The sequence below is a fragment of the Ahaetulla prasina genome, chromosome 10 (assembly GCF_028640845.1).
Source record: "Ahaetulla prasina isolate Xishuangbanna chromosome 10, ASM2864084v1, whole genome shotgun sequence".
NCBI classification, from domain to species: Eukaryota; Metazoa; Chordata; class Lepidosauria; order Squamata; family Colubridae; genus Ahaetulla; species Ahaetulla prasina.
In genome coordinates this window covers 27,005,293-27,025,599 of record NC_080548.1, presented here as the reverse complement: position 1 = coordinate 27,025,599, position 20,307 = coordinate 27,005,293, and the positions used below count along the sequence as shown (strand labels likewise).

Here is a 20,307-nt window from a genome sequence, read left to right as displayed (position 1 = left end):
GGCAAGACGGGCAAGATAATAAATTTTACAAATAAATAAATCATCTGCCCATCATAAAATAGCCCTAATCTGCCCATGGCTAACCTCGACTTTTATTCTCCCAGGGCTTGTGGAACGATGTGGCACATTTTAGAGGGCAGTTTTAATTCCAAGGTGACTTAGTGATCATTCCTCTTGCGTGTCTTCGTTTTAAAATGGAACTAATAATAATAATAATAATAATTATTATTATTATTATTATTATTTAATTTTTATACCGCCCTTCTCCCGAAGGACTCAGGGCGGTGAACAGGCAGATAAAATAATACAATACATTACAATAAAAACACTATTTAAAAAACTTATTCAATATAGCCTAAATTTAAAATACAATACAAAATATAAAATAAACCCCAATAAAATCCATGTTTAAAAACCCTATTTAAGCCAGTCCTGCTCGGAAGAATAGATATGTCTTCAGCTCGCGGCGAAAGGTCCGGAGGTCAGGAAGTTGTCGAAGTCCTGGGGGAAGCTCATTCCAGAGGGTAGGTGCCCCCACCGAGAAGGCTCTCCCCGTGGGGGTCGCCAGCCTACACTGTTTGGCTGACGGCACCCTGAGAAGACCCTCTCTATGGGAGCGTACCGGCCGGTGGGAGGCATGTGGTACCAGAAGGCGGTCCCGAAGATATCCCGGTCCTATGCCATGGAGAGCTTTAAAGGTGGTAACCAGCACCTTGAAGTGCATTCGGAAAACCACAGGTAGCCAGTGCAGCCTGCGCAGGATCGGTGTTATATGGGAGCCATGAGTGGCTCCCTCTATCACCCGCGCGGCTGCATCCTGAACCAACTGAAGTCTCCGGGTGCACTTCAAGGGGAGCCCCATGTAGAGAGCGTTACAGTAGTCCAGGCGAGAAGTGACGAGGACTGAAGCAAAACCATACGGTTTTGTAAGACGAAAGTCCTGATTTGAAGCCAAGGGATGAAATATTTGTTTCTTCACGCAACAGAAAGCATCCCCCCCATTGGAGCGGCTGCTGAGTTCACCTTTGTTTGTTCTCCCCACAAGAAACCATGAAGAGAGATTTGACCCTCTGCCTTATTTCTATTCTCCTCCCTTGGGTCCGCGGTGAGTCCTTTCAACCATGAATTTTTGGGTTTGTGCTAGGCGTGTGAATTCCTGGTGGGTTTCAATTTATTTATTTTTAATACCGGTTATGTGGCCGTGGCTTGGTGAGCATGGCATGACTTGGTGGGCGTGGCTTGTGGGCGTGGCAGGGGAAAGATGCTGTAAAATCTCCATTCCCACCCCAATCCAGGGGAAGGTTACTGCGAAATCCCCATTTCCTCCCGATCAGCTGGGACTTGGGAGACAGAGAATAGATGGGGGCAAGGCCAGTCAGAATTTTTACTACCAGTTTTTTTTTTAATTTGCATTTATTTGCATTCTCCGAAGACTCAGGGCGGCTTACACTATGTCAAGCAATAGTCTTCATCCATTTGTATATTATATACAAAGTCAACTTTTATTGCCCCCAACAATCTGGCTCCTCATTTTACCTACCTTATAAAGGATAGAAGGCTGAGTCAACCTTGGGCCTGGTGGGACTTGAACCTGCAGTAATTGCAAGCAGCTGCTGTTAATAACAGACTGTCTTTACAGTCTGAGCCACTCAAGGACCCTCTCCGAACTACTCAAAATTTCCACTACCGGTTCTCCAGAACTGGTCAGAACCTGCTGAAACCCACGCTCTTCCCTTGGGGGCCGTCAGCCGACATTGACTAGCCGACGGCACCCTAAGAAGACCCTCCCTGTGAGCGCGCACTGGACGTAACGGACAATGGGAGGTAACTGTCGGCAGCAGGCGGTCCCGTAAATATCTCGGTGCAATGCCATGGAGCGCTTTAAAGGTGATAACCAACACCTTGAAGTGCACCCGGATTGACTGAAGGACCAAGTGATTCGCTTAACAACTGCAGTGGTTTGCTTAGCAGTGGAAATTCTGCTCCTAATTGTGGTCGTAAATCGAGGATTGCCTGTGCTGTTCCTTGCTGTAGAACCAGCACCTCATATGTAGGCAAACACCAGGAGAGGAAGAAGGAAAGAAAAAATTAGCGCGGAAGTTATCAGAGCTGCCCTCTTGAGTGGACATTTCCAATTTAACAGATTAACAGATGAAGAGGGTTGGAAGGGACCTTGTAGGTCATCTAGTCCAACCCTCCCCCCAGAGGTGGTATTCAGCCAGTTTGGATCGGTATTCAGCCAGTTAGAACTGGTAGCGGAAATCGCCATCCTATTTAGGCATGTTTTTGAGACCGGGCACATGTGCAGAAGGTACGCACATGAGCAAAACACATGCGCGAAAGGCCGGGTGCATGTCTGGAAGCCAGATGTGCACGCGAACCAGGCTCACGCATGAAGTGAGCACATGCGAGTAGGGTGAACCAGTAGTAACATAATCTGAAACCCACTGCTGCCCCTGCCCTAGCCAGAGGCCCGGCAGCATTTATGACAGATGGCAGTCCAGTCTCTTCTTGAAAGCTTCCAGTGGTCCAAAGATCAAGGCCTGTTGGGGTCTGTAGCAGAGAAGTGTCTCAATTCCCCCCCCCACATAATTTACATTTTTTTTCTCTCTCTCTCCAGGAGCAGTAAATGTAACAACCTGTGTTTCATGTCCCCTTGGAAGCACCAAATGCGCAGCTACTTGCAAAGCTCTTGCATGTGTTACTTTGGCAGAAGTCAATACACTGGGTAAGAGGGCTGGGTCTCATCAGATGCCACGCATAGAGCCGGTTTGGTGCAGTGGTTAAAGTCCTTGCCTAGAAACCGGGAAGACTGTAAGTTCTAGCTTTGTCTTAGGCATGAAAGTTGGCTGGAGAACTTTGGGCCAATCACCAGGAGACCGTGAGTTCTAGTCCCGCCTTAGGCATGAAAGCTGGTTGGGTGACTTTGGGCCAATCGCCAGCAGATGGTGTGTTCTAATCAAAGGTGAAATCCAGCAGGTTCTGACAGGTTCTGGAGAACCGGTAGCAGAAATTTTGAGTCGTTCGGAGAACCGGCAAATACCACCTCTGGCTGGCCCCAGAGTGGGGTGGGAATGGAGATTTTGCAATATCCTTTCCCCAGGAGTGGGGAGGGAATGGAGATTTTGCAATATCCTTTCCCCTGGAGTGGGGTGGGAATGGAGATTTTGCAGTATCCTTCCCCTACCACGCCCACCAAGACACGCCCACCAAGCCATACCACGACCACCAAGGCACGCCCACAGAACCGGTAGTAAACATTTGGATTTCACCACTGGTTCTAATCCTGATTTAGGCATGACTGTCCACTAGCTCAGGGGTCTCCAACCTTGGCAACTTTAAGCCTGGCGGACTTCAACTCCCAGAATTCTCCAGCCAGCTTTGCTGGCTGGGGAATTCTGGGAGTTAAAGTCCGCCAGGCTTAAAGTTGCCATGGTTGGAGACCCTTGCACTAGGAGATTTTGGGCCAATCACCCTCTTTTAGCCCAACGCACAGGGTTGTTGTGGGGAAACTAGGAGTAGGAAATAGTACGTACTGTATGTTCACTGCCCTGAGTTACTTATAAAGTTGGGATGAAACTCAGATAAATAAAGAATACTCAGTAGAATCTTCAGCTAAGAAGGGTTGAGGTGGGTTGATGTTGTTTTTTACCAAAGCCAATGAGATTAGCTCTGTTCTTCTCTATCTGCTTTTCATGCATTCTTCCCAGGTGGAAATGTCAGTCCCAGTGGATCATACAAAGGATGCATTGAGTATTGTAGACCTGTTGCCTTCACCTTCACCACAGCTGCTGGACGTCACATTCAAAGCAATATGGCCTGTTGCTCAACAGATATGTGCAATGAAAGGTTAAGTCTAAGTGGTGGGTATTTCCTGGGCTTGGGAACTCTTCCTTTTTTTTTTTTTTTTTTAAAAAATAGAACTATTTTGTTTAAAAGAGGAAACTATAACGTAAGAATTCTACTCTCTTATGTAATATATACATACATACATACATACATATATATATATATATTTTCTGAGGTTTTCGCGGGTGTTTGTATGTAGGTCTTTGGTTATTCGGGTTTTCTCCCGTGTAAAATTGGAAATGTCTTGGCGATGTTTCGACGAAGTCTCATTTGTCATCTTCAGGCTTCAGCTTCGTGCTTCTGGGAGCAATGTGTGATTGCAGCTGTTTCTTCCTTTTAACTGCTAATGGGGGTTTGAACTGATTGGTTGGGAGCTTGGCTGTGTTCTGATTGGGTGGAGGTGTGTTCTGATTGGTTGGGGTTTGGCCCACCTCTCTCTCTGTCTCTCTGTCTCTGTCTCTGTCTCTCTCTCTCTCTCTCTGTCTCTCTCTCTGTCTCTCTCTAAATATATATATATAGAGAGAGAGAGGTGGGTTTCAGCAGGTTCTGACCAGTTCTGGAGAACCGGTAGTGGAAATTTTGAGTAGTTTGGAGAACCGGTAGTAAAAATTCTGACTGGCCTCACCCACCTCTATTCTCTGCCTCCAGTCCCAGCTGATCAGGAGAAAATGGAGATTTTGCAATATCCTTCCCCTGGAGTGGGGAGGGAATGGGGATTTTGCAGTATCCTTCCCCTGGAGTGGGGTGGGAATGGAGATTTTGCAGTATCCTTCCCCTACCATGCCCCCCCAAGACACGCCCACCAAGCCATACCACGACCACCAAGGCACGCCCACAGAACCGGTAGTAAACATTTGGATTTCACCACTGGTTCTAATCCTGATTTAGGCATGACTGTCCACTAGCTCAGGGGTCTCCAACCTTGGCAACTTTAAGCCTGGCGGACTTCAACTCCCAGAATTCTCCAGCCAGCTTTGCTGGCTGGGGAATTCTGGGACTTGAAGTCCGCCAGGCTTAAAGTTGCCATGGTTGGAGACCCTTGCACTAGGAGATTTTGGGCCAATCACCCTCTTTTAGCCCAACGCACAGGGTTGTTGTGGGGAAACTAGGAGTAGGAAATAGTACGTACTGTATGTTCACTGCCCTGAGTTACTTATAAAGTTGGGATGAAACTCAGATAAATAAAGAATACTCAGTAGAATCTTCAGCTAAGAAGGGTTGAGGTGGGTTGATGTTGTTTTTTACCAAAGCCAATGAGATTAGCTCTGTTCTTCTCTATCTGCTTTTCATGCATTCTTCCCAGGTGGAAATGTCAGTCCCAGTGGATCATACAAAGGATGCATTGAGTATTGTAGACCTCTGGCCTTCACCTTCACCACAGCTGCTGGACGTCACATTCAAAGCAATATGGCCTGTTGCTCAACAGATATGTGCAATGAAAGGTTAAGTCTAAGTGGTGGGTATTTCCTGGGCTTGGGAACTGTTCCTTTTTTTAAAAAAAATAAATAGAACTATTTTGTTTAAAAGAGGAAACTATAACGTAAGAATTCTACTCTCTTATGTAATATATACATACATACATACATACATATATATATATATATTTTCTGAGGTTTGGGTGTTTGTATGTAGGTCTTTGGTTATTCGGGTTTTCTCCCGTGTAAATTGGAAATGTCTTGGCGATGTTTCGTGAAGTCTCATTTGTCATCTTCAGGCTTCAGCTTCGTGCTTCTGGGAGCAATGTGTGATTGCAGCTGTTTCTTCCTTTTAACTGCTAATGGGGGTTTGAACTGATTGGTTGGGAGCTTGGCTGTGTTCTGATTGGGTGGAGGTGTGTTCTGATTGGTTGGGGGTTTGGCCCACCTCTCTCTCTCTGTCTCTCTGTCTCTCTGTCTCTCTGTCTCTCTCTCTCTCTCTCTCTGTCTCTCTCTCTGTCTCTCTCTAAATATATATATATAGAGAGAGAGAGGTGGGTTTCAGCAGGTTCTGACCAGTTCTGGAGAACCGGTAGTGGAAATTTTGAGTAGTTTGGAGAACCGGTAGTAAAAATTCTGACTGGCCTCACCCACCTCTATTCTCTGCCTCCCGAGTCCCAGCTGATCAGGAGAAAATGGGGATTTTTGCAGGAACCTTCCCCTGGAGTGGGGTAGGAATGGAGATTTTACAATATCCTTCCCCTGGAGTGGGGTGGGAATGGAGATTTTATGGTATCCTTCCCCTGCCACACCCACCAAGCCATGCCACACCCACCAAGCCACACCCACAGAACCAGTAATAAACATTTTTGAAACCCACCATTGTACAGGACGCTAATCGCTCAGAGCAGGGGTCTCCTATCTTGGCAACTTTAAGCCTGATGGACTGCAACTCCCAGAATTCCCCAGCCAGCAAAACTGGCTGGGGAATTCTGGTAGTTGAAGTCCTCCAGGCTTAAAGTTGCCAAGGTTGGAGACCCCTGGCTCAGAGTGTCTAAGGGTAGTATTGGTAGTATCAAAAAATTCAAAATAGTACCTGGCTACACTACCAAAACTAAGAGTGTTATGTGATCATGGTGGCAATCCTGATTTTTTTTTTTTTGACACTGACTGTACTCCCCAACAGATCCCTTGATATTCCTTCTCACTTGGATGCTAAGATGAAAATCTATCTTGCTTTACAGTTCCCGCAGTTGGTACTTTGGGAAACGGGGTGTCTTGCCCAGCCTGTGAAAGCTACAATCAGAAGGAGTGTGCAATCAAAAGTCACATTGCCTGCACCGGAACTGAGGAGAAATGCATTACTCTCGCAGGAGTTTCTACTGGTATTTCTTCAATTATTTCATCACCCATCCACCCTTTCCTCCAATATACTGGCTGGAATCACACCACAATCCTTAAAGCAGGGTTATCCAACCTTCGCAATTTTAAGACTTGTGGACTTCAAGTCCCAGAATCCCTCAGTCAGCTTTGCTGGCTGAGGGATTCTGGGAGTTGAAGTCCACAAGTCTTAATGTTGCCAAGGTTGGAGACTCCTGCCTTAAAGCATGGCTGGCTCAGGAATTCTGGGAATTAAGTCCATAACGCAATCCTAAACTGCATTAACAGAGGGATACAATCACGATCAAGGGAGGTACTCATACCACTCTATAAAGCCTTAGTAAGGCCACACCTAGAATACTGCATCCGGTTTTGGTCACCACACTATAAAAAGAAGTTGAGATTCTAGAAAAAGTGCAGAGAAGAGCAACCAAGATGATTAGGGGACTGGAGGCTAAACATGATGAATGGGTGCAGGAACTTAGCATGGCTAGTCTAGTTTAGAGAAGGACTGGGGAGACATGATAGCAGTCTTCCAATATTTATTTATTTATTCATTCATTTATTTATTTTGTCAACAAGTACAAGAAAACAAGTAACAGAATAGAGACAGAAATGGACGCATGAAAAAAATTGGGCACAAATAAAAGGATATAAATAGGCAAAACATAGCCATAAACACATAGAATGATTACATATAAATGGGAATAGTAGGACAGGGACGGTAGGCACGCTGGTGCGCTTATGCACACCCCCTTAGAATAGAATAGAATAGAATAGAATAGCATAGAATAGAATTTTTATTGGCCAAGTGTGATTGGACACACAAGGAATTTGTCTTGGTGCACATGCTCTCAGTGTACATAAAAGAAAAGATACGTTCATCAAGGTACAACATTTACAACACAAATGATGGTCAATATATCAATATAAACAAAGTTGCAGTCATACAGTCATAAGTGGAAAGAGATTGGTGATGGGAACTATGAGAAGATTAATAGTAGTGCAGATTTAGTAAATAGTTTGACAGTGTTGAGGGAATTATTTGTTTAGCAGAGTGATGGCCTTCGGGAAAAAACTGTTCTTGTGACTAGTTGTTCTGTTGTGCAGTGCTCTATAGCGTCATTTTGAGGGTGGAGTTGAAACAGTTTATGTCCTGGATGTCCTAGGGACCTCTTAAGGAACATGAAAGGTCCATGGTAGACAGTTTAAGGTAAAAGGTATGGGGATTAGAGTGACTAACAACAGGATCAGGTAGAGTGTTCGAGACATTTACAACTCTATTGCAGAAGTCATATTTCCTACAATTAACATTAGAGCGAATTACATTGAGTTTAAATCTATTGATAGCCCCTGTGTTATTACGATTGAAATAAAAGTACATCAATTTACAGGTAGAACGTTTTGGTAAATAATCTTATCAACTAAGCATAGGTCGAAATGTAGGCGATGCAGTTGAGGCTATCTAGACTTAAATTGTCAAGCCTGGTGGTATACGGAATTTTATTTCGAGCAGAAGATTTGAGTACACTTCTAGTAAAATATCTCCGGACCCTTTCTAATGTATTGATGTCTGAAATACAGTGAGGGTTCCCGGCAGGTAAGCGGTAATCAAGCATAGGTCTGGCAAAGATTTTATATGGAAAAAGTGCAGAGAAGCAGGATGATTAGAGGACTGGAGGTTAAAACATACGATGAACAGTTGCAGGAACAGGGCATGTCTTGTCTAGGGAAGAGAAGGACCAGGGGAGATAGGATAGCAGTCTTCCGATATTTGAGGGGCTGCCACAGAGAAGAGGGGGCCAAGCTATTTCCCAAACCACCGGAAGGCCAGACAAGGAATAATGGATGGAAACTGACCAAGGAGAGATTCAACCTGGAAATAAGGAGAAGTTTTCTGACAGGGAGAGCAATCAACCAATGGAACAGAAGTTGCTTTTGGAAGTTATGGGAACTTTATCACTGGAGGCTTTCAAGAAGAGACTGGACTGCCATCTGTCAGGAATGGTGTAGGGCAGTGATAGCTAACCTTTTCTGGACTGAGTGCTCAAAGATTGCGCACAAACCCCCAAAATGCAATGGGGGTGCGCCCCCCGTGCATGCGCCTTGCCCCCGCTCATGTGCGCGTGGCCCCTGCATGCGTCCTGCCCCATGCATGTGTGCATGCCTCACACATGCGCCCTGTCCCCCCACATGCACCTGCAGCCCCTTGCATGCCCTGCACCCCCACCTCTGCGCATGTGCACACGCACCCCCACATGCACCCCACCCCCTGTGCATGCACAGTAGAAACCCAAAAACCAGCTGGCTGGCGGGAGCCGTGTGTGCATGTGCAGCAGAGCTGAAGTGGGGCAACGGCTCACGTGCCATCAGAGGGGGCTCTGCGTGCCACCTCTGGCACGCCTGCCATATGTTCGCCGTCACAGATGTAGGGTCTCCTGCTTGGGCAGGGGGTTGGACTAGATGACCTACAAGGTCCCTTCCAACTCTGTTAATGTTGTGACTCCAGCCCCCGAACCTGGCCCCATGCCTGAAAGTGACTCTGAGAGTGAGGGGGAAGGGCCGGTAAGGCTTACCTCGGGAGCACCGATTCCTTTGGCCCAGCTCCAGGAGCCAGAACCAGGCCAGTCAGAGGACGTAATGAGGCCGTCATCCCCCGATTCCTCCTTTCCCCAGGCTACACCTTCAGACCCAGCTGATAATAATACTAATCAAGCTTGGATTGACCCGCGCTTCAGAAGATTAGAGATCAAAGGGAAGAGTGGGGCAGGAGCCCCACCCCACAGGATATATAAGGAGCTTTGGGACTGCTCTCACTCCACGGGAAGCAAAAGTTTAGCTGAACTGTTTCAAAAAGAGCTGAAAGTCTTGCTACGTGAGTCATTTGTTTGAACTTTGGCAGGCAGCAATGATTTCTCTGCCAGGACTGATAAAAGCCGTGAATCCACTGGCTGAAGGCCAGCTCGTTAATCCGAAGTGGGGAAGGAGACAGAACAGTTAATCTATAAAAGGGCCACAGTTCCCCACCCCTGTTGTAGGGTAAAATAAAAGAATGTACTTAGGAAGTTCAGCGTTGTTTGATTTGCACCTGCAAGACAATACTCCGGAGTTGAACTTGCAGGTGAGAACCAGCTCCGATTCCACAATTCCCATGTTTGCACAAATGTAGCTTTGCTTATTTCTCTCATTGCAGATAAATCTACGAATCAATCCTTTGCCATCAAGGGCTGTGCGACCACGAAAGCCTGCAGCTTGCAACAGAATGACCTGGTGCCTTTTGGGGGGAAGATATATAAGCTGAGTGTGAAAGCCGCTTGCACCGACAGAGGCGTATGGGGTGTGATTTCTTCCTCAGGCATCATTTTTTCATCCCTTGCTGGAGTCCTCTTCATCCAGATCCTCTCGTGAAGTCATCTGTGCCTGATAAAAAGGCCAACATGGCCGAATGGTCTCCAGAATTGCAAATAAAATGTTCGAGTTTTTTTCCCATCCATGAGGTCTAGTAGTCTTTCAAAGTGGGAGAAGGAATGAAGGCATTTATTTACAATAGCACTTGGTCTCTATAATTCTCCAGCCTCTCTGACACCACGTTCTCTCTTTTATTCTCTTTTACTTACAAATACATTTTCTAATTCTCCCTACCCTTTGTTGGTTTAGCAAAGTGTTCAGGAGTGGGCTTCAGAAAATTTTAGCAAGAGGTTCTCTGCCTGGTTGCTGGGTGGGTGTGGCCATGGTGGGCATGACCTAGTCAGCCTCCTGTACCACGGGGGGCATATTTGCCCTCCCCAGGCTCCAGAGGCTTTCCTTGAGTCTCCAGGAGGGCAAAAATGGCCTCCCCAGGCTCTGGAGGCTGACTAGGCCACCAGTAGGCCCGTTTTTCACCCTCCCCGAGCCTCTGTGCGCACCCTGCACTTACCTGCATCCAAAACGGGTCGCGTGGGGATTCCTGGGAGGGGAGGGGTGGGCGGGGCCAGCCAGGAGTGGGATTTGAAGGTTCTCTGAACTGCACAGAATCTTAGCTAGAGGTTCTCCCAAACCCCTGCGAACTCCCCAGCAAGCCCACCCCTGAAAGTGTCCTCTCGACTATGTAGGAATTTACTACATTCTATAAAACGTAAGGAAAAATACATAGGATTTCTGGCATGGATCTCAAATCATCTTCATATGATTATTCTCCAGTCCTACAAGTCCTACTTGTACAAGATTATTCTCCAGTCCTACAAGTCCTACTTGTACATGACTGGGGAATAATCAAACACTTAGCAACATCCAAAGTTATGAGGCATCTACCTTGGATAAAATCTTTAGATTTTCTAGGTGAGACGGGTATCATACACATCAAATGAGGAAATGAGTATTTTTAAATTGAGGTTTCCTCTTCAGAACTTCCTGGATGGGTTTCCGTAACGTGTCAAGCTAGATATGGGGTGGGGTTAATATGTTACACAACCTCCAAAACCTAATTTGATCGGGAGAGACTTTTAATCCTGGGATAATTTCAGCCAATTGCGTCATATGAGCACTAAAACCTCAGCCCACAATGGAGCAGTTTCCAATGTTACCCAGTCACTTTTCCAAGAAGGAAGAAATTTAGAAATTGTGTGGAACATAGTTGGAGGAGGCTACTAAGATCCTTACCATCTCCTCTTACGATAATACTTTCAGAGAAGATATAATTAAATTGGGGGGATAGAATAGAATAGAACAGAACAGAACAGAATAGAATAGAATATTTTTTATTGGCCAAGTGTGATTGAACATACAAGGAATTTGTCTTCGGTGCATAACTCTGGAGACAAACAACAGACAAGTAATATAATCATAAGATACTGATAAGAGCCGTGAATCCACTGGCTGAAGGCCAGCTCGTTAATCCGAAGTGGGGAAGGAGACAGAACAGTTAATCTATAAAAGGGCCACAGTTCCCCACCCCTGTTGTAGGGTAAAATAAAAGAATGTACTTAGGAAGTTCAGCGTTGTTTGATTTGCACCTGTAAGACAATACTCCGGAGTTGAACTTGCAGGTGAGAACCAGCTCCGGTTCCACAATTCCCATGTTTGCACAAATGTAGCTTTGCTTATTTCTCTCGTTGCAGATAAATCTACGAATCAATCCTTCGCCATCAAGGGCTGTGCGACTACGAATGCCTGCAGCTTGCAACAGAATGACCTGGTGCCTTTTGGGGGGAAGATATATAAGCTGAGTGTGAAAGCCGCTTGCACCGACAGGGGCGTATGGGGTGTGATTTCTTCCTCAGGCATCATTTTTTCATCCCTTGCTGGAGTCCTCTTCATCCAGAACCTCTCGTGAAGTCATCTGTGCCTGATAAAAAGGCCAACATGGCCGAATGGTCTCCAGAATTGCAAATAAAATGTTCGAGTTTTTTTCCCCATCCATGAGGTCTAGTAGTCTTTCAAACAAAGTGGGAGAAGGAATGAAGGCATTTATTTACAATAGCACTTGGTCTCTATAATTCTCCAGCTTCTCTGACACCACGTTCTCTCTTTTATTCTCTTTTACTTACGAATACATTTTCTAATTCTCCCTACCCTTTGTTGGTTTAGCAAAGTGTTCAGGAGTGGGCTTCAGAAAATTTTAGCAAGAGGTTCTCTGCCTGGTTGCTGGGTGGGTGTGGCCATGGTGGGCATGACCTAGTCAGCCTCCTGTACCACGGGGGGCATATTTGCCCTCCCCAGGCTCCAGAGGCTTTCCTTGAGTCTCCAGGAGGGCAAAAATGGCCTCCCCAGGCTCTGGAGGCTGACTAGGCCACCAGTAGGCCCGTTTTTCACCCTCCCCGAGCCTCTGTGCGCACCCTGCACTTACCTGCATCCAAAACGGGTCGCGTGGGGATTCCTGGGAGGGGAGGGGTGGGCGGGGCCAGCCAGGAGTGGGATTTGAAGGTTCTCTGAACTGCACAGAATCTTAGCTAGAGGTTCTCCCGAACCCCTGCGAACCCCCCAGCAAGCCCACCCCTGAAAGTGTCCTCTCGACTATGTAGGAATTTACTACATTCTATAAAACGTAAGGAAAAATACATAGGATTTCTGGCATGGATCTCAAATCATCTTCATATGATTATTCTCCAGTCCTACAAGTCCTACTTGTACAAGATTATTCTCCAGTCCTACAAGTCCTACTTGTACATGACTGGGGAATAATCAAACACTTAGCAACATCCAAAGTTATGAGGCATCTACCTTGGATAAAATCTTTAGATTTTCTAGGTGAGACGGGTATCATACACATCAAATGAGGAAATGAGTATTTTTAAATTGAGGTTTCCTCTTCAGAACTTCCTGGATGGGTTTCCGTAACGTGTCAAGCTAGATATGGGGTGGGGTTAATATGTTACACAACCTCCAAAACCTAATTTGATCGGGAGAGACTTTTAATCCTGGGATAATTTCAGCCAATTGCGTCATATGAGCACTAAAACCTCAGCCCACAATGGAGCAGTTTCCAATGTTACCCAGTCACTTTTCCAAGAAGGAAGAAATTTAGGAAATTGTGTGGAACATAGTTGGAGGAGGCTACTAAGATCCTTACCATCTCCTCTTACGATAATACTTTCAGAGAAGATATAATTAAATTGGGGGGATAGAATAGAATAGAACAGAACAGAACAGAATAGAATAGAATATTTTTTATTGGCCAAGTGTGATTGAACACACAAGGAATTTGTCTTCGGTGCATAACTCTGGAGACAAACAACAGACAAGTAATATAATCATAAGATACTGATAAGAGAAGGTAGTAGGAAATATGAGAAGGGTAATAGTAATACAGCCAAACTACATGGGTAAATATCCTTAGACATAAGACAGTGCTGTAGGAATTAAGTACTAAGCAGAGTAATGGTACGAGGGGAAAAATCTATCTTTGTGTCTAGTTGTTTTGCCATGCAATGCCCTATAGTAGCATTCCGAGGGGAGCGGTTGAAATAGTTTATGTCCAGTATGTGAACTATTAGTCTAAAGATAACTTCTCAGTCACCCAGTGATCAAAAAAGTGAGCATTGCACTTTCTGCAAATTACCCAGTTACGAAATATGCCAGGAATACATAAGTGTTCCTCAATCAAAAGCTACATTTGAGGAAGGAGCTGTGACACCCATCATTTCCTCTTGGGGCTTGTGGTTTATTCATTGAGAATGCTCAAATCTGCTCACTTCTCAGTTTTTGAGCATTTTGACTTTGATCTCCTATAAAGTCTTCCAAGAAAGGTGGATTTCTAAAGGATTTAATGGTGGGCTTTCTTCCCCTTTCAAAGGGCAAATGTTATAACTCCTCCCAAATCAGGGGTCTCCAACTGGCAAAGCTGGCTGAGGAACTCTGGGAGTTGAAGTCCACAAGTCTTAAAGTTGCCAAGGTTGGAGACCTCTGTCCCAAATGACAGCTTACCTACACAAATCACACAGTTGGTTCTGTATTGGCATGGGTACCTTAGAGTCAAGTTGGTTATGGAACCAGGTAGGATGGCTGTTTCGGGTGGCAGGAAGGAAATCTGAGGCCTTACTCTCTGGGACCAATCAGCTGCTCATACTGTCAAGTTGTCTAGGTTTAAAGCTAGGGATCTGGAGTTAGAAATGAGTGATGCCGGAATCCCAAGTTGGTGTCAGATGGGTACAACTGGATTCTGGAACCTGCGTTATGACCACAGAAATAATAGTCAACAAAGAGTGGACACAGAACTCTGACCTACCCTGTGGTTGGTGGAACAAGCCACTGCTGTCATAATTGTGTTAGCCAATAATATTTCCCCTCCACTTCTAATAGAGTGTGTTATTTACCTTAACCTAAGAAAGACAGTGATAAGAAGAATTAAGAGAAATATCTTTCAGCACGGAAATGTAAACAAGCTCCTAGGGAACATTTAACTGGTGGCATGCAATGGGTATATAACTTTGGATCAGTAATGGCTTGCATGGTTCCATATCTGATGTCCAAATTATTGAAAGAAGTTCATGTAACTGACATCCTTGACCAGAGTGCGTTGGCTTAGGAGTAAATCCCAAATAGTTCAATTGGTCTGACTTTCAAGGTAAGCAGGGTTAATCCTAAACATTGTGAATAGTGGTTGGGTCCCCCACCTCTTAATAATAGGGGACATAAGTAAGGGTAAAGATTCCCCTTGCACATATGTGCTAGTCGTTCCCGACTCTGGGAGTTGAAGTCCACAAGTCTCAAAGTTGCCAAGGTTGGAGACCCCTGTTCTGGAGGACAAGGGTTTGGTGCTGTCCCTGGTCTCGCCTTCCTCTGTTGGCGACAATAGATCCCCCCCAGTCTCCCCTGGGCCACCACAGGTGCTCCTGACATGAGTGATAGTGAGCTGGCCATGCCCACCTCGGCCACGTCCTCCCAGCCGCCCCGAGGTCAAACACAACCCTGATGCGGCCCTCAATGAAATTGAGTTTGACATTCCTGCTGTAGGCCATGTAGGGCTTTATGGTGGCAACCAGAACCTTGAGTTTCCCTGGAAACAAGCTTGCAATCTGCACAGCTTCCCCAGCAGCAGTGCGACATGGCAACAACATCACAACTGCCCATGAGATATGGACAACTGGGTTTTATACCCACTGAAGTTTCCAAATGATCTTCAAGCGCCCTTCTATGCAAAGCAAAGTTTTAGTAGGTCCATGCAAGGGATGACAAGTGCATGAGCGAATCTTCATTAGAATATCCTTCCGTACGATAATGGTCGGCCAGTTCAGGTTGGGTTTTAGCAAGTGATGGGTTTTACAAGCGGGGCTTTGAATCTGCCTTTTCCCTGGCCTATCCTGGATATCCTTTCCATCCCAGGAAGTTTCCTCTGCTAGAAGATTCCAGATGTTGATGCAGTTGCCACCTCAACTCCAGCCTTCCATTCTCTCTGGTTGTAAAGAGAATGGATATATTGCTGATTTGCTACCTCTTTGATTTTCTGCTGGCTATTGGTAAGTTACCAGGAACTGATTCATAGTACAGCCCAAACACTGGAGCAGGTCTTAAGCAGTATCGCTTTCAGGGGTGGGTTCTACTTACCTTTACTACCGGTTCGCAACGGGAGCACGCATGCTTCTGCGCATGTGCAGATCGTCTATGACGACGTCCGGGTTGGTGGGCGGAGCCTCCCGCTGGTTTTACTACCGGTTTGCAAGAACCGGACCGACCCGGGAGCAACCCACCACTGATCTCTTTGTCTTAAGTTACGTTATGAAGATATATCTCTTTACAAGATGTAAAGACTGCGTGGTAGAGAAGATGGAGGGGAATTTTAAACACTGTTTAGGGGCATCGTGTGCTTATTTGATATCACAGCATATTGTTTTTGTCATTTGGTTCCTCGGTGTCTAGTTTGATGAGTTGTGGTTCTCCAATATCTTCAGCATTTTCCCTCACTTTGCCACCTTGGGTTCTTAACAATTGGAAGCGTTGAGGACTGTGTACAAATTAGAATCTTTTATCGTTAATCCTACAGACTCTGCCCTATAAAAACCTAACAACAGAAGGCCCTCAAGGTTACAAAACAGGGTATCACTTCTCCTTCTCCAGCAAATTTCTGGATTGTTTTAGGGCGAGTAGAATGTTCACTTTCAAGAATATATTCCAACCCCCCCCCCCCAATTCTATATCATGCAAAGAGCAAAGGGAGGAAGTTTGCTTTTTGCTTTTTTGCTCATAAACAAGCATGTTTCACTGCCATTTCATGTGATTTAAGATAAAGAAGCTGCTAGGGGACAGTTCTGCTATCAAGTAAGAACAAGGACGACAGCTTTAATAATCTTCTCTTCCAGGGCTTGGCTTACAGTGTGAACGATGCAGCAGCAAAACCAGTTCCTGCACTGGAGCCCCATATAATTGTCCAAAATCTGAAAAGGCCTGCCTGATCCTTACCATAGAGAACATTATTGGTGGGTGTCTTTGCCTTTTGAGGGGTGGAGAGGATTGGAATTCTTCCAGTCTAGCACCAGGGTTGCCTGGTTATTGAAAGGTTATGTTGGAGAAGCGCGCTCTCTCTCTCCCTCTCTCTCTCCCTCCAACTCTCTCTCTCTCTCTCATCTTTATCTCTATCTCTCTCATCTCTCTCTCTCATCTCTCTCTCTCTCATCTCTCTCTCTATTTCTCTCTCTCTCATCTTTTATCTCTCTCATCTCTCTCTCTCATATCTTTATCTTTATCTTCATCTCCATCTCCATCTCCATCTCCATCTCCATCTCCATCTCCATCTCCATCTCCATCTCCATCTCCATCTCCATCTCCATCTCCATCTCCATCTCCATCTCCATCTCCATCTCCATCTCCATCTCCATCTCCATCTCCATCTCCATCTCCATCTCTATCTCTATCTCCATCTCCATCTCCATCTCTATCTCTATCTCCATCTCCATCTCCATCTCTATCATTTCTATCTCTACTTCTATCATTTTTATCTCTATTTATATCTCTATCTCTATCCCTATCTCCATCTCCATCTCCATCTCTATCTCTATCATTTCTATCTCTACTTCTATCATTTTTATCTCTATCTATCATCTCTCTCTCTCTATCATCTTTATCTCTCTCTCTCTCTATCATCTCTATCTCTAGTTCGAGTCCTAGCACTGCATGCCAAGGGTGAGCTTCTGTCAGTCAGCTCCTGTCCACCCAAAAATTCTAAAGTATGTTGCATGCAAGTAGATAGATAGGTACCACTTCAGTTGAGAGACGAGCTGGTGCTCTGTGCAGTCACTCAGATTCCTGATGGCTCTGAACCTTCCTGGTTGCGGTGACCATTTGTGAGGCAGCTCTGGGAAGGGAGGGTGCCTTGGGTGACGCTGCAGGAAGAGCCTCTCATCTTTCTCTCCGGTTCAAAGCCAGTTTGCCTTCCCATGGCACACCGTAGGAAGTGTACAAGCATCTACCTAACAAAGCTAAGAAACAGGCAGCCAAACTACTTATGCAATAGCATTGTAGTCTTCTGGCTAATATAACAACATCGTACACTAACAATAATTATAACCATGGGCATCTGCAGAGGGGATGTGAAAAAGTCTACATGGTGGATCCAACACATTGTTCTGACCTAGGCTTCACCAAATCACGAAACAGACTCCTTGTCCCGAAAAAACCCCTTTTTATTAGGCTAATGTGAATTCCTAGCATTCACATCCAGCAAAGTCCTGGCAAACAGTCTTTCAAGTTAAATTGCAACCACAGACCTTATCAGTCCTTGGAGAGTTCCCAGGCCCATAGCTTCCAGAGGCAACCCTGTACAAGGAAATACTTGGCAAGGAGTCTCTCAGATAAGCAAATCTTCCCAGCAATAATACGAACTAACTGTCTCCTGCAAACACCACTCCCCTTTCACTCCAATTTGTTCCCTATGGGAGGGACCATTCAGTGTCCCCTTGTGCCTTTACTCCCAAGTCGATCTCTGTTCCTTAATGGTTCCCTTCTCCTGACAGCTCTGTGCATGCACACAATGAGAACAGGCTCCAGCTGTTCTTCAGCCCCACTTATCTCTGATTCCGAAGGCAGCTGATAACTGTCGGATGGCCCTGTCCCCATCTCTGCCTCTGATGCAGAGCCCTCATCAGAGCCTTCCCCAGACTCCAGGACTGGCCCATGTTCCTTCCCAACCTCCTCACTGTCCGAGCCTGCCACCAGCTCCACTGGTGAGCCACAACACACATTCCTATTTATATGGGTTGCCATCTTGACTTTTTTGATCCCTCCCCTATGGATTCCTCAGGGCCCTGATCTCCAAACATCTTCCTTCGGATGTCGCCTTGTCTAGCTCTGATGCTTGTCGTGTTGTTTTCCTCTCGCAACCCCAGAGAATGATCAATGGTTCTCCACCTTCAAAGGCTGCGTGCCAACCAAGAACTGTCCCACTCTTTCCACGAGTTTCACGTTCCCTTCGAAGCATGAGCGAAGGACGGCCAAGTGCTGCTACCGCGATTTCTGCAACAAAGGAGTTGTGAAATGTAAGCAAGCAACTTTGTTTTCAAAACTTCTGAATTCTTATTGATGGGTGTTGCTCCTTTTGCAAGATATCTTGACTGCAGGTTATTCAGCACTATTATTGTTATTTTTTTTTTACAAAAATGGAAACCTGGGATGTGTAAGGATTGTGTCATGGTAGCTGAAAACATTTTTGATTCCTGATATTGAGACGATTCATTTATTGTTTAGTACAGTGTTTTTCCACCTATAAGATGCGTGGACTTTACCAGTGTGCTGGCTGAGGAATTCTGGGAGTTTAAGTCCATATATCTTAAAGTTGTTAAGGCTAAAATATGTGAAGAGCACAAAATACCTAGTACTACACATATGAACTGCCGCCAGGATGGCCTTCGCTCAGTGTTGGAAACAGCCAGAGAAACTTGTTATACAAAAGGTCATGAACCATGCAGAAATGGACAAACTAACGCTGAGTTTAAAAGATAAAGAGGCATCGATATTTTATAATGTATGGGAACAGTGGTATAAATGGATAGAATGGAGACAGATGACAAATAGTTAATTACTAAGTATAAGCAAAAGATAAAACAAGAATGTAAATACCCACAATTTAATTTTTGTAAATAATGCATGGAGTATTGTTATAAGAAAAACACCACAAATAGCTGTTTGATATAATTTTTTTATGTTTTTAATGTAATAAAAGTTCCATAAAGTATATTGGAAAAAAAATAAAGTAGTTAAGGCTGAGAAACACTGGCTTAGTGTGATGAGCAAGAACCAAGAGGCAACTGGGGTTTTAGTTTCCCGTGGATATTATGCACTTGCATGTACTATCTGATTGTGGATGTGAATAGGATGAGATCTGGGAGGTGCAGATTAGTGGAAGGCTAATTTAATTCAGGGCTGCATGGTACAGCCCACTGGGATCCAATAATAAGCCTTCTTGAAGTTGTTGACATAGCCATCTGAGAGTTAAATGGCACTTACCAACCTATGTGATGGCTTCTCCCAGTGGAAGATGCAAAGAAAACACGAAATGGACTGAAATGCCCAGGATGTTTCTCAATGAATCTGGAATGCCAAGCCACAGAGATGGTCAACTGCCATGACCAGGAGCACAAGTGTGTTTACATGGGTGTGACTGTGCAAAACGGTAAGTCCTTCAAGATGCGAAGTAGTAGAAACAGGAGCCATTGGGTTCGTACCTTCTATGAGGCCAAATATCTTGGGAATAGGTCCTTTGTAAGTTTGACGCGGTGGCTCAGGGGCTAGGATGTTGAGCTTGTCAATCGAAAGGTCGGTAGCTCAGCGGTTTGAATCCCTAGTGCTGCCGTGTAACGGGGTGAGCTCCCATTACTTTCCAAGCTTCTGCCAACCTAGCAGTTTCGAAAGCACATAAAAATTATTTTACCGGTAGTAAAATAATTTGGATTTCACAACAGCCTTGAGTTTGACAACCCCTGTTCTACTGGTTTTCTTAGCTAGAACGATTGATCCCTAGCTGACAAAGCCTCTTATTTCACTGATCAAGAAACTTGAGGTTCTGAATTGTGGGAAAAGCAATACCCCACATGATGGGGACAAATCGCCAAGGCAGGCTGCTAGGAAAACATTTTCACAAGTTTGGAAGCTGGGTACAATAAGTACAGGGTGTAGAAAAGAATCCCGTGGGGGGAAATGATCAGAAAACACCTCCTTTACCATAGATCAGCGGTTCTCAACCTGTGGGTCAGGACCC

General features: G+C 45.2%; 1 long non-coding RNA gene across 1 annotated transcript; it reads left to right on the top strand.

Annotated features, from left to right (window-relative positions):
• The first annotated feature begins 1,011 nt into the window (after positions 1-1,011).
• Positions 1,012-3,836, top strand: LOC131204851 (uncharacterized). The gene is made up of 3 exons (XR_009156652.1): positions 1,012-1,105; positions 2,621-2,728; positions 3,711-3,836. It is a non-coding gene; the product is annotated as an uncharacterized LOC131204851 (long non-coding RNA).
• The last annotated feature ends 16,471 nt before the right edge of the window (positions 3,837-20,307 follow it).